The sequence below is a fragment of the Leopardus geoffroyi genome, chromosome B2, assembly GCF_018350155.1.
Source record: "Leopardus geoffroyi isolate Oge1 chromosome B2, O.geoffroyi_Oge1_pat1.0, whole genome shotgun sequence".
NCBI lineage: Eukaryota > Metazoa > Chordata > Mammalia > Carnivora > Felidae > Leopardus > Leopardus geoffroyi.
In genome coordinates this window covers 29,566,166-29,581,180 of record NC_059332.1, presented here as the reverse complement: position 1 = coordinate 29,581,180, position 15,015 = coordinate 29,566,166, and the positions used below count along the sequence as shown (strand labels likewise).

The following is a 15,015-nucleotide window of genomic DNA, read 5'->3' as shown; positions in this document are numbered from 1 at the left end:
ACCCCACACTGCAACATATGCCTGTAATGTTACGTAACTACAGTCATAACTACTCTTATCTGAAGCACGATAGAACCTGAACCATGGCAGTAGATCAAGTTTAATATGTGAGTTAGGAAAATGGAGGCATGGTTCAATGTTGTATCATATAAAAACTACATCAGTGTGCACCCACACAAATACTTTGGGAGGCTGATGGAGACTCACTGGGGCAAGATGTGGAAGGGGCTCCCCCTGGTGGGATTTCCAGCAACTCCCCGTGGAACTGCAATCCTAACTCAGGCCAAAGGCCCAAGCTAAGCAGTCTGCCATCTCAGGCAGAATTGGAAGACTTTCATTTGCTGCAGGGCCAAGTTATGACTCCTGACATTCTCTGTCCTGAAATGACACTCAGTTCCAGGAAGAACTGGCCTCTGGGACAAACTTGCACTGGTGCCCAGTCTGACCAAGCAGGTAGCCCAGTGTGTCTGGTGTGAGGGAAGCCAGCTCATGTCTGCTCCTCAGCTCCACTGGGCCTGAGCACAGACTGCTCAAGGGGAGCCGGGGCCTTTGGGTGGGGCAGAGGCTGCTCCCTACTGCCTCTCAATTCATAGCCAAGAGGGGACTCGAGCAGGAGCCCTGGTTCTATTTATATTGCAAAAGAGGCTGGTGTAGTTCTAAGTTTAGCTCACCTTGCTGTGCCACTGAGAAAATGGGTGTAGCAGGAGAAGGGAAACAAACTGCAGCCATGCATGAGCCCTGCCTCTATCTGGAAGCAACTGGGAATCCCGGGCTCACTCAGACCAGAGTGGATTTGGAATATTGGGTGATTTGCTCACTGGGTCCCAAGGACATGGCTACATAATGCCTCGGCCGCATCCTGCTATCATATACACCCATGACATATAAAACTTGTTTGTCCATCCAGGGACCATCTCCAGCTTCCAGTGTTTGCTCTCACATCCACCCTCGTGCTGGATCCGGCCTGGCTTGAGATCTGTACTGAAATGTTGGCATGGAAGCCCAAGCAGAAACCTTCCTCCTGTCCTAAAACTGCCATCCCAGGGCCCCTTGCATGCATCCTCAGGTTGGGTAGGAAAGAGCACCACTTTCCCCATCCTCATCTTGGGTAACTGCTGTAGTATAGAGCCTCCTACCTGATCTAGCCTTGAGGAAGTTATCAGAACTTTTGGAGGAACTGGTCAGGGCAGCCCCCTAGCATGGAGCATAAAGCTACAATTAATGCTTGCACAAAAGACACAGACACGTGAGGGAAACAGAACAGCAAAAGAGGCTGGTGCAGTTCTAAGTTTAGATCACCTTGCTGTGCCACTGAGAAAATGGGTGCAGCAGAAGAAGGGAAACAAACTGGAGCACATGGTAGCCCAGAGGCTACCATGCAAAGCAACGATGAATAAAATATTGGAGAAAATAAAACTCTATGTTCAACAAGGGAAGAATATCCCCATAGGTATTCTCAGAAATGGGATATAAATGCAAAAAATGAATAGGGCTGAAGCTGTGATCTGTGGAGCTCTGCGTCTAGATATAGTTAAGGACAGCTAGGAATTCAAGGTCTGTCAAGTGATGAGAAAGAATTAAATTGCCCACCTGAGGTGGGGGACCAGAGTCATGTTCACTGATCAAAATTCCAGAAGCTGTGACTGGCCTCTCCCTACCCTCTTCAAGAAAATAGATGGAAAGGGACGCCCCTGGACACCAAAACAGGTCTGTGTGTAGACCTGACCCAGCCTCCTCCTGCCCTGAGTCATCCTCAGGGTCACAGCAGGGCAGCAGCCCTGGCTGCCCAGGAGACCTCACTCTGGACAGACCCCAGGGAGGGTAAATGCTCAGTCACTGGAAGAAAAGAGTGAAGAACAGAGAAGGGAGGCAGAGAGAGAAAATCACGAAAAATGAACCTGGAGGCTGAGTTCCAAACTACACGAAAACTCACACTGAGAAAGGCAGCCAACAGCATCAACAGTCTAGAGACGGATAAATGAAGTGAAAAGAAAAGAGCAACCAGAAAGAGACTTCAGTATCCTCAAAGAGGTGACTGAACATATAATGCTCATTAAAAAATAAGCAGTTATGAAATAAAACCCAGGAGAAAGGTGCCATTCTGAAACAATGGAAGCAAAAATATCATTTGATAAACAGTTTGAGAGAAATAATTGATTATTTGGGAAAATACATATATGTATAAAACATCTAACATACTAAAAAAAAATCCAAATATTTTCTGATCTCTAAAGAGAAGAGGATGTCTTAAGCTGGCTGAAAAAAAACAAAAAACAAACAAACAAACAAACAAAAAACCCAGGCCAGCAAAAGAAAAGAATAGACTAATAGATTTAACTATAAATTTTTTAATATTTATAGTTAATAAGGGGAAAGAGTCAAACAAATAAATTCGGGAAATATTGCCCATTTAGTAGTTTGCACAGGCTTTGAATCCAAACTTTCTTGGTATGACCTGGGACAAGATACTTGATTTGTTCATGTTTCTGTGTCCTCCATAAACTGAGACTAATCATTGCATCTGCTTGCTGGTGAGTCAAGATTAACTGACTTACTACCTGTGAAGCTCTTAGAACAGTAACTAGCACATGGAAAGCACTCAACAGCTATTTTTATGTTTTACTGTACTGTGTGAGAAATTCAGACACAAACAGTTCACAGCAGAGAAGCCATAACTAGTTAAAAATCACAGTCAAAAACTTCAACTTTGCCAATAATGAAAAAAATCAAAATAAAATTTAATTTTTACCTTTTTAGTTGGCAAACATTGTTAAAATGACAATAGAGTATTCCTTCTCTAACCATCCTAAAAAATCTCCTTGGATGAAAGCATTATGATTTTTTAAAATTTCTTAATGTTTATTTATTTTTGGAAAGAGAGCACGCGGGGGAGGGGCAGAGAGAGAGGGAGACACAGAATCCGAAGCACAAAGCCCAACGCAGGGCTTGAACCCACGAACCCTGAGATCATGACCTGAGCTGAAGTCAGACGCTTAACTGACTGAGCCACCCAGGTGCCCCTGAAAGAATTATGATTAAAGAACTTAGGACTTTATGCAAAGTTTGGGGTAGGGGAGATCAAAATTTTTAGTAAACCTATGTTCTGAAAAGACTTTATGCCACCGCTTACCCATTAGGATGACTACAGTAGACACAGAGAGCAACAAGTGTTGACAAGGGTGTGGAGAAATGAGAACACTTGAGCATTTTTGGTGTGAATGTAAAATGACAAAGCCACTATGGAAAACAGCACGGTGAGTCCTCAAGAAATTTAAAATAGAATTGCCATATGATCCAGCAGTCCTACAGTTCCCAAAAGAATTGAAAGCAGAGTCTCAAAGATATATTTATACACTCATGCTCATAGCAGCATTATTCACAATAACCAAAAGTTGGAAGCAACCCAATTATCCATCCATGGATGAATGAACAAAACATGGCAAAACATGGTGTATATATATATATATATATATATATATATATGGAATGGAATACTATTCAGCCTTAAAAAGAAAGGAAATTCTAATACATGCTACAACGTGCATGAACCTTGAGGACACTATGCCAAGTGAAATAAGCCAGCCACAAAGACAAATACTGTAAGAACCTACTTATATGAGGTAGTCAAATTCATAGAGACAGAAAATATAATGGTGGTTGCCAAAGCCTGGGAGGAGGGTGCAGTGGGAGTTGTTTAATGGACACAGAGTTTCCATCATGCAAGATGAAAAGGGTCCCAGGGATTGGTTGTACAACAATGTGAATGTACTAAACACTACTGCATTGTACATTTTAAAATGATTAGGACGGTGGGGCACCTGGGTGGCTCAGTTGGTTGTCTGACTCTGGATTTTGGCTCAGGTCATGATCTTGTGGTTTGTGAGATCAAGACCTGAGTCAGGCTCTGCTCTGACAGCATGAAACCTGCTTGGGATTCTCTTTTTCCCTCTCTCTCTCTGCCCCTCCCCTGTTCGTGCTCTCTTTCTCTCTCTCTCTCAGAATAAATAAATAACCATTTTAAAAAATTGATAAGATGATAAATTTTATTATGACAAATTTTAAATGTTTAAGATTTTGTTTTTTTATGTTTAAAAAATATTCTTTATTTTTAGTAAGATAAAATTATAGATTATCAATTTTACAAAACAGATTGGTAACTTCTTATTGAACAATGATTGTCCATTAACCTTCCCTTACTGCAGAGCAGCTTCCTAAGAATCCCTCTCCTATAGTTTCAATGAGATGTTTGCAAATTAGTTCTAGTTTATTCCCACTAATGGGCCTATGAAGAAGGATTTTGGTGTTTGCTTACATGTAGTTCTCCATCTAAACACTCAGAGCCTTTCCAACTATCAGTGGGACTATGTAATGTATTGCGATTATGTAATGTAATTATGAAACAGAGAAAAAAAAAGTGTGGTTCAGGTAGAACCACCTATGGAAGATCATGGCAGGAAGAGAAGCTTGTGTGCCCTCCTGGAATGAGCCAGTGGTCCCAGCCCAGGGATTCTGATTGGCTAGGTCTGGGCCCAGGCACATGTGTTTGGATAGGCTCCCTCAGGTGGTTCTAAAAGTGGGGTCTTTGTTCTATGACAAGGCAAAATGACATCTCAGAAAAAAACACAGACCTTGAGGTCAGGCCACCGAAAGTGATGTCCTCTCCCATCATTCTTCCTCTCCTTCAGCTTTATATCCATCCTTCCTACCCGGAAATCTGTCTCCTATCTGTCCCTGACTGCCCTTTGGCTGTTGTCTTAACTCAGACTTTCATTGCCTGTCAGTGAGACAGTTTCCATAGCTTCCAAACTATTTTTCCTGACACCAGTCTTGATCTTCTCCAATACACTTCTGCACTGCCTTTTGGTATACATCTTTCTTTCCCTGTGGTTGGAATTTCTGGCTTATAACAAGGGTGTATTTGCTCTGCTTTATACACTAGTTGTTTTCTCAGATCATCAAGATCCTGGCAATGACTAGGAAGCAATTTACACTTTTGCAACATGGTTCCCATTATGCTTTTTCCTTCTTGCTTCAGCAGACCCTCAGTATCTTCCCTTGTATAAGAAATGAACCAGGATGTTATCATGAATATTTGCCACTTTGATTTGTTCCTTACGATCAACAAAGTTTGAAAGAAATTTTGCTTCAATTTAGAGTTGTGTCTCCATCCATACTTGTGGGCATTGAGTGTTTCCTAGGACCTCAGGTGAAGAGCCTCTATTGGGATCTCATCTTGTCCTTGTAGGACTAAAGACCAAAATTAGAAAGTGCCTTGAAGCATAGAGCTCTGCTTTATTTACTATTGAACCCCAACTCCTACAGCATGCCTGGGATATTTATTGAATGAATGAATGAGTGAATGAATGAATCCATCCATCCATCCACCCACCCACCTAAAATAAATGTTAGAAATAGTTCTTTAAAATTCCCCAGGGTCAAAAATGGATAGAAGCACAAAACAAGCATTGAATGTCTTTACTGTTCTCAGTTCCCTCTTACCTTGTGCCTCCTACTCCCACATTCTCCACCACAAAGACCTATGGCACACTCTCAGGCACTCACTTCTTACCTTGGACTCCAGATTCTACAAGTGCCAAATCCAATCTGAATGTAACCAAAAGATATAGGCTAATACTCAGGGTCAAGTCTACTCCTCTTCAGACACCCACAGGACAGTCAGCACTTCTCTTCACAAAATGGGATACATATTTTAGTTCAATAATGTTGATATTAGCAATAATTCCTGACTGACCTCTTCTACTCTAGTATTCAATGGCTCAATGGCAAGGAGACCATAGCAAAGAGAAGTACACATTAGATGCAGATAAAGACAAGCCCACTTCCAGTTTTTACTCCCAGGTGGCTTTCTATACACAAGGCAAGAAAGGAAAATACAGACTAAACAGGGTCAGGAGGCCCATATTTGTTATTTTAAGGTTAAGAAAGGAATTTGTCTGTACCTTGATGGCAAGAAAACCACATCAAAATATCAACTGTGTCACTTAGAACAGACACGTGAAATGTGCTTTCTTGTGGGCATTTTCAGCGTTGATTACAGGTTTCCCTCCCTTTCCAAAAATAGAGCATTCCTATGAAAACTTTTGGAAGCCAAAATGGCATAAAGCAAAGAAACAATTAGCATTAACTTATATGAAAAAAAAATTTAGCATCCCCAGAACCAAAAAATAACCTCCCTTAGGCTTTTCTGATACCTTAGGACACATCTTGCTAACGGAAACACGAAATAAATCAAGATAAAGCACAAGATGCTCACGGACACAGTTCAAAGCTCTGGCAGGTTGATACCGAGATGCTGAGCGTAGTTCCTTGCGAAGGCGCTTGGTGGCACCACTCTGCTGCTCGTGGTCCCTGCTGCTTCCATAAGGGCTGCGATGGAAATCAGTGCTGAGTGCTACCTTCACTTTTTTTCCGTAAAAGCAAAAATCCTTTTCACATTTCTTTCGGTGAGCGCAAGCAGGTACTAATGTAGGTCTTTTGTAAAAGTGAAATGGCATAACGCAAACTTCCAAAAAGCAGGGTGTACCTGTGTCTAGTAACTGTTTTGTTATTGTTTTTTTAGAATGGCGGACATCTTTTTTTTTTTTTTTTTTTTTAAGGCACACTGTTTCGCCATCTGGCGGCCAAATAAATTAGAAACACGCAATTACACTGACCTTGAATTCTGCCTTTGTAGTTGCAGAACGTGTGAATAGAGTTATTCCCTTTTCCTTTTAATCCTTACCCCCATTTTCCCATGAGAATATGTCAGTCATTGGGCGCCTGCGTGGCTTAGTAGGTTGAGCCTTCCACTCTCAATTACGGCTCAGGTCGTGATCCTAGAGCCCCGGGATTGGCCAAGTCCAGCTAGGAGGTGAGAGCCCGCTTAACGTTCTCTCTCTCCCGCTGCCCTTCTTCTCTGCTCGCCGTGCTTGCTCTCTCTCTCCCTCTAAAATTAAAAAAACAAAACATTTAAAAAAAAGAATATATCAGTCACTGCATAGGGAGTGGCAGGGCATTGAGCTTGATAGTATCTGGATCCCTACAGGGAAAGATAAGGAGGTTTGATCTTGGGATGGTGTGAAACTGATTATGACAAAATTAAAAAGGAAGAAGGAATGCGTCCCGCCCTCATGCCAATCATACAGTATTCCCAGATGAGGGATGGACAGCAGAATCTTTGAGTGCTTTCAGTTTCTCAACAAGAACCATGGCCTTTGAATGGAAAGGGTAAGGTGACTATTGGTAAGTAGGGGTCAACCCCCCCAAAAAAAAAGAAGGTAAGAGAAACTGTAGTTGCACCAAATATGTTCAAATACCTGCTATGAATGGACTACAGGCCAGAGTAAAAAAAAAAAAAAAAAATTATGATACTAGGAGTATCACCAAGTCACCATCAGTGATCTTTGAGGAATCATGGAAAGGAAGACAAGTGTTAGAAGGCTGGAGGTAGATTTGACTTCCAAAGATGGACAAAAGGCGAATGTTGAAAATTACAAATCAGTGGCCTTAACAATGACCATAGGCAAAAATCCTCAAATGAGATACAAAAAGGTGTCTTGTGGGGCACCTGGGTGGCTCAGTCAGTTAAGCATCCGTCTTTGACTCCGGTCATGATCTCGTGGTTCCTGAGTTGGAACCCCCGCCTCGGGCTCTGTGCTGACAGCTCAGAGCCTGGAGCCTGCTTCAGATTCTGTGTCTCCCTCTCTCTGCCCCTCCCATGCTCACGCTCTGTGTGTGTGTCTCTCTCTCTCAAAAATAAATAAACATTTTTTTTTTTTAAGTGGTGTCTTGTGAGACCTTAAAAGAAGTAAATGTGGCCACCAGGGTCATGCCAGACTGTCCTCATTTATGTTGTCTTGTCAGGGAGACTGACAGAATGAGGCACTATAGCAGACCCAAGGGGGTGCATTTGATTAAGGCATTTCATGACATCTCAAATTATATCCTTCTAGAACAAATGGAGAAATATGGAATTGATAATTGTACAGTTAGGAGAAACTGGAATTGGTTAAATGACAGAATTCCAAAGTGCTGGAGGGTTCTCACGTCAATCCTGCCCTGATCAATATCTGTATCATGTCTTGTGTGTAATACAGAGGATGTGTTTAGCGGATATGAGGATGGCATGGAGTTTGAAGGCATAGAAAATCCTTTGGATTCTGGAATCAGTATACCAAATCCATCTAGTCAGACCAAACAGATTCTAACAGGAAGAAGTGGGTCTTCTATCTCAGATCTCTATCTCTATCTGGGTTTTGCCCAGAGTTTCTCCTCTGTTTACAGCTCTACTAAAAGTTGCCCTGCTTCCCCCAAATCCTCACTGGAGGTGAAAGCATCTAATCCACCTTAACCTCGAGGATTCCTGCTTTCCTCTCTCCAGCAATTGGTCACTGAAGTCCCTGAGCAGAGTGTTCCTCACTTCCTTGACTACCCCCAAAAACAATCTAGATTCACCCAATCAATATACCATCAGCCTCAATCTCACAGACTGAGCAACTGATCCCTCTTATTCCAAGCCAATCGCTCTTTTTGGCCTTAAAGTCCATCCTCCGCCTTCTCCCCAGGCCTCACCTCCTAACCATCCTGTCCCCTTCCAGTATCGTCAAGCACTCCCTCTCCACGGACTCCTTCCTCTCCTTCCTGCTCTTAAAACAAACAAAAGAAAAAATTTTAGAAACACTTCCTTACTCCTTCCCACTAAACTCTTCAAAGACTTGTTTCCACCACTGTGTCAGAGATTGGGTTCTCTGGAAGCAGACACCCGGATGGAATTTGAGATGTAAGATGTTGATTAGAAATCAACCTCTGTGACGGTAAGGGGAGGGCCTGCAGAGCTTCAGACAGCTATGGAGAGCCCCCACAGAGCAAACCAAATTGGGTGAAAACAGCCAGGCCTTTCCAACCCCAGCCCTGCTCAGTCATCATGAGGGGCTTGCTCAGAAAAAGCAAGGACCCTGAAGGAGCTGACATTTGGTGACCATCACCCTACTTCTGTGTCTCCACACTCTCCTTGCTTCTCCTTTCTGGCACCTTGGAAATTCTCCTTTCATCTCCACTTTTATCCCATGTATCCCCTCCCTTTGCCCCACTCCAAATCCAATGGTACTTTGTGATTCTCCCCTTCCCAGAAACTCTGTTTGCATTCATTGGTGCTATTTCTGTCTCTCTGTCTCTCTCCTCTCAGAAGTCTCAACCCTTGATTTCCACAATAATTTCCTCTTCTACTTAGTTTTTTGTTTTTTGTTTTTTTCCTTTTTTTAAGTAGGCTCAGGGCTTGAACTCACGACTCTTAGCTGAGATCAAGAGTCCAATGCTTGGGCACCTAGGTGGCTCAGTTGGTTAAATATCTGATGTCAGCTCAGGTCATGATCTCACAGTTCGTGAGTTCGAGTCTGGCTTCAGGAGAGCTCAAGCCCTGCTTCAGGTGAACACAAGACCATTTGAAGTGAGCTCCTCTTCTCTCTCTCTCTCTCTGTCTCTCTCTACCTCTCACTCATTTGCACCCTCTTTCTCAAAAAAAAAAAAAAGAGAGAGAGAGTCCAGTGTTTAACTGACTGAGCCTCCCAGGCTCCCCATCTCCTACTTAGTCTTAACCTCTATGGCTGGCCCTTCTTGGCCTTCTCCAGTGTCTTGTCCTCTACTCACCACCTAAGTGTTCAGATTCCATCCTCCCCTTCCTTCATACCCTCCCAAGGTGATCTTGCCCAGAGTCAGGGTTTAATCTCCATTTACGTGCCAGTGACTCCAAAATCTACTCTCCAGCCCATTCCCTCCCTCTTCAGCTTCCAATTCTCACATTTAATTGGTTGCTAGACATGTCCACACTAACACTGTCAAGACAAGGAAGTTCTGCTTCTCCTTTCCTGCTATGTTCCTATCCTTAAGAAGACTTCTCCTAGTGCAACAATTGGATCCTTTGAATCTGCTCCAAGTTCCTTTTCTAGGCAACTACCGTTGCTTCATCCTGTTTGGACATGTGTGTGAAAGCACTCTGAACAACATTAAGGACTCTACGTGGAAACCTGCATCACTGCTGTAGAAATAGCTGATGCTGGGTGCTGAATCCAAAAGAAAATTCATCACTTCTTCCCTGATCACACCCACTACTTACCTAACCAGGTGTGAACCTCTGACTCACTGGATCCCCAGGAAAGAGTTATTCAGAATTTCCTTATTACAGGTGATAAGAGGTGATAGTGATTTCTTTTACAGCTTGTGTTTCTCCTGAATAAAAGGGTTCTCCAAGTGGGTGGTTTACAGCTATGCCTTCTTTCCCCCTGTCCTGTATATGTGTGGCAAAGGCCTGTAGAGGAGGCATTTCTCGAGGAAAATGAAATCTCCACTTTATTTAAATACATCGTGCTTTGTGTGTATCTATGTGTCTTCTCTTCTCAAATTGGAATTTCCAGTTGAACTCAATGAATACTCATGGGCCACATACAATGTGCTAAGGGCAGGGCTGAGTACAAGACATTCCCTGCCTTAAGGAATTTAGAGGGTAATAAAAGGAATAAGTCTAATCAAGCACATGCCAGTATGCTGGTGATCATAGAAGCCACAGAAACTACGTGCTGTGGGGTTACAGAGAAGGGAAATGTCTCCATCCAGGCTGGTTTCCCAAAAGCATCTGGGACACACCTTGAAGGCTAGATCAAATTTCAGGGAGTGAGCATGTAACAGAAATAAGCAAGAAAGAATGCTGACACACAAGGAATAGAGAAAAAAGAGTGACAAATGGCAAAAAGCTATCAGAAGAATATCTTCAGAGAACTACAAAATAAACAAAGAATAATAGTAAGAAATTTTTCTCATAGCTGAGGCCAAATACTGAGACTGTAGGAATATCCTGGGAGACAGAGTGGGAGAAAGATTATTAGGATAATATTAGGACAAGGAGGTAGGTAGGAGAGGCAAGATCACTGCCCAATTAGCCCTTCATAGGCCCCAGCTGAGACCCAACTTCTTTGGATTTCCCTTTCTTACCATCAGGCAGGATGGGTGTTAGTGGCTCCAAGACCCCACCTCTCTCCAGCTCTGCAAGGAGGACAGTGCTCACTAAGAAAGACACTGCTGCTGTGTTGACCCATCTCTTCTGGTTTGGTAACATGTCCCCAATGTTGCCAGAGGTGTTACCTCACATCTATACCAGTCCATCCTTCTGCCTTATGGGTGTAAGGTAGCTGTTCTGCCTGCAGGCATCATACCCACATTTCAGGCAGAAAGGAAGAGGAAAGAGCAAAAGGTATGTTGCAACTGAATCTATCTGAAAGCAACAGAATTCCTGAAAGCCACACCAAACGGACTTCTGCTGATGACTCATTATCCAAATAGTCATGTGGCCACCCCTAGATGCAAGGGAGTCTGGGGAAGTAAGTGTTCTTAAGTAGCACACTGTCCCTCATACAAGATTCAGATACCATTGCTGAGGGAGAAGAGGATGATGGAGTTTGAGGCAGCAATCAGCTCTGTCAGTGTCAGAGATACATAGCCATCAAGATAAACAGTCAAATGATAAGACGGAGGAGGCTGCTGAGAAAGGACCTTCTGAGTAGATGACGGGGAGGGGACATCTGGGTAATTCTCCACTGGGGTGTAGGTGCCTGTGTGGGTTGTTCTCCCATTCCTGCGGGTGTGGGCATGAGGCTAACAGGGAGTGAGTGGCTTATTTCACTTGCCCTAGGTTACTCAACAGCAAAGTGGGAACGCACACCAATCCCCAACTTTGAGTCTGAGTTCTTTCCACCACCCTATACATTTGCAAACCATGCTCAAGGGACACTTGGAGATCCACAGAATTGCCTCCAGGGGCCCTGGCTAGTACGCAGATTGGTACACAGTGGCCAGGCCTTAACTCCTGGGCCTCTTCATCCAGAGAAGTTCCACCTCTGTGTTTTTCTCGTATAGTGAGCTTCTTTCTCTATGAGATTTAATTTGATAAAAGAGCTAAACTGTTATGTTATTTTATTTTATTTTAAAAATGTTTGTTTATTTTGAGAGAGAGAGAGAGAGCAAGTGAGAGAGAGCAGGAGAGGGTCAGAGAGAGTGAGAGAATCCCAAGCAGGCTTTGCACCACCAGTGCAGAGCCCGACACGGGCCCAATCCCATGAACCACGAGATCATGACCCAAGCCAAAATCAAGAGTCAGACACTCAACCAGTTGAGCCACCCAGAAGCCCCTAAACTGTTACTTTAAAAACCATTCTGGGGGCGCCTGGGTGGCTCAGGTCATGATCTCACAGTTTAAGTCCCGCATGGAACTCTGTGCTGACAGCTCAGAGCCTGAAGCCTGCTTCAGGTTCTGTGTCTCCCTCTCTCTCTGCCCCTCTCCTGCTCATGCTCTCTCTCTCGCTCCCTCTCTCCCTCTCAGAAATAAACATGAAAAAAAATTTTAATAAAATAAAAAATAAACCATTCTGCTGTATAACTAACTATTGTGTACATTCATTATTTGGTGAGCATTTTAAGATAGATCTAATTATTTCATACATTCAATAGGTCCTCTGAGTTTGAAAGTGTGACCAGTGCATAAGGGGTTCCAGAAATAGCTCATACCTGTTTGGTGCCAGCATCAGAAGACAACACTGTCTAAAATGGAATTAAAATGAGGGGGGGGGATGGGGTTAGACACCTCCAGAGGCAATCTGGAGGGAGCCAGGATATGCCCCTGACAAGAGTCCCTCAGTGGAGTACAGTATGGGCTACATGCACTGTGAGCTTTGTAAAGGCCTCTTTTAGGCAGCAAGCTTGAGCAATGGAAAACTGAGTAAGGTAGCAGGGCCCACAGTGACCACCAGGCAGAGTGCAAACAGGCCCATTTAGGTGACCCACCTCAAAATAGCCATAAGTCCTAGTTGACCAATGGGCTACTTGCAACTGGGCACAGGTACCAAAAAAGGAAAATTCCACATGTTCCCATACCTTCTCATACCCCCCCCCCTTAACTACAGCCCCTCCCCATCCCCCACTGCCTCCAGGCAGAGTCTCTTCTTTGATCTCCTGGCTGCTGCTCCCTTACAGTGTATTCAATAAGCCTCTATCTCCTTTGTCCTGCCTTGGGTGAATTCTTTCACTGCCCACTCAACCAGCTTCCAACCCATCCAGTTGCCCCACAAGCTTGGCTTCATCTCTCTGGCAAGGCAGCATGCCTGGGGAGAGACAGTCTTACTTAGAAGGTGTTGGACTGTGTCTGTCTTCCGCTTATTTTCATTCAATAGTCACACACGGACTAGATGAAGGAAAGAAGGAAGGGAGAGAGTGGGGATTTCAGTGAGGACTCACATGCAGATCTCTGGCTCTCAGACTTAGTAGGGGAGAAATCTACTGACCTCCATACAGGAGAGCTGGCTACAGCCTGCTTACAGAGAGACTTTGTGTGCATTTTTAAAAGACTCCTCCTGGGCTGAATTAAATAGGCGCAGGCAGCCCATAGGTATGTGAGCTTCACAACAAGTGGCACCTTTTGTGCAAATTAGGAAAAAAGGCACCTTCCTTTGGGCAGGCAGTCTGTGCCCTGCTGGTGCATGAGGCCAAGGGAGCTGAGGCTGAGGCTGGAATTTAGCCACACTTACCACCTTTGTGAGTTCATAGGCAGGGCCCAAGGTGCCCAATTCTCCCTGTGCCTCAGGTTATCTGTTGGGATGCACAGTCCTGCATTCTACACATCAAAGCATTTTTTAACTCCAGACAGCATCTGCCTTGAAAGGGAGGAGGAAGAGACAGGGAGAAGCTTCTGTTCCCTTCCTCTTTTTTGTGATAGGTGGACACAGATCTGTGCACATGTGAACCCATGCATACACACTTGCATGCCCATGCATACATGCAAGCACACACAAAGTCAGAGGCCTGTTGGGTAGAGCTTAAGCCACTGAATGTTTCAAAAAGAATAGCAATACCTAAAATAGAATAATTGGTAGATTAAAGATGAGGCTTATCTTACTATTCATGGTTCTTAGTATTATATGCAATTATATTTTAGAAACCCAACAGGTAAATGGTAAGTATGGAATTAAGGAATCACAGTGTAGTGAATTCAAGGAAACTGATGTTACTCACAAGAGTAAATTAAGTAGGAGGCATAGGGCATAGGGCCATGGTCAAGAGCTTTGTGTAGGATTTCTGGAGCTTCATGCATTCAGAGAGTGCATCGGAGCCATCTTGCAGAGACCCAATATCCATTCTCCATTCCTCCTACTGACAAAACTCCAGTTTTACTTTGGTTAGAAATGTTCCTCTGTTTTAAAAATAATTTTTTCCCTCAGCTTCCCATGCAAGTAGGAGTGGCTCTGTGACACAGTTCAGTGAGACTCCTAAGTTACTAAATGGGACTTGCAAGAAAATCCTTTTCTGGAACTGACTCTACAGGCTTGGGTCTTCTTTGGCCTTTATCCTCCCATTTACCCCTGCCTGAAGCATCAACATGATAGCCGGACCTCCAGCAGTCATCTGGACAGCATTTCTTCATTTACTTAACAAACACATGGTGTTTTCAGCGCTAGGGACTCCTCATGAAGAAAATAGACAAAAATCCCTTCCCTCAGTGAACTTAGTCTAGTGAGAGGAGACAGATCATCAACTAATTGCTATATAATATGTCAGAATATGGTAAGGGTTAAGGAGGATAATAAACGAAGAGATGATGCAAGACACAACCAGCCCTAGAGAAGAGACGGTTCAGGGACTGAGGGAGCCAGCTTCTTGCTACACTATTAGGAGCTGTGTTCTCACCTTGAGATCGATTTTAAATGCAGAAAAATTAAGCCCCTAAATTGTTATGTCACTGTTTTTCAGGTTTCTGTTACTACCAGCTGAATGCCATCCCCAAGCTGATAATGATCCTAAAAGAAGGCTGTCTTGGGCATGCACAGTAAACATTTCCTCAGCTCTTATCCATATGAATAGGTTGTTAGCCAGATGACACAAATAGCAAGACAAGTCATAGATTCTCAGTAAAGTAACTACTCCAATCCATGAACATATACAAAGCACCACTGCAAAAATATGATGATTTTTCACAGA

The 15,015-nt window shown here is 43.5% G+C and overlaps 1 long non-coding RNA gene across 2 annotated transcripts in view; it reads right to left on the bottom strand.

Moving 5' to 3' along the window:
* Positions 1 to 7,025, bottom strand: part of LOC123609572 — a 28,952-nt gene extending 21,927 nt beyond the window's left edge. For both annotated transcript variants that reach the window (XR_006717829.1, XR_006717828.1), the window contains exon 1: positions 6,743 to 7,025. This is a non-coding gene — a long non-coding RNA (uncharacterized LOC123609572). The remainder of the gene's footprint in view (positions 1 to 6,742) is intronic.
* Positions 7,026 to 15,015: the final 7,990 nt, after the last annotated feature.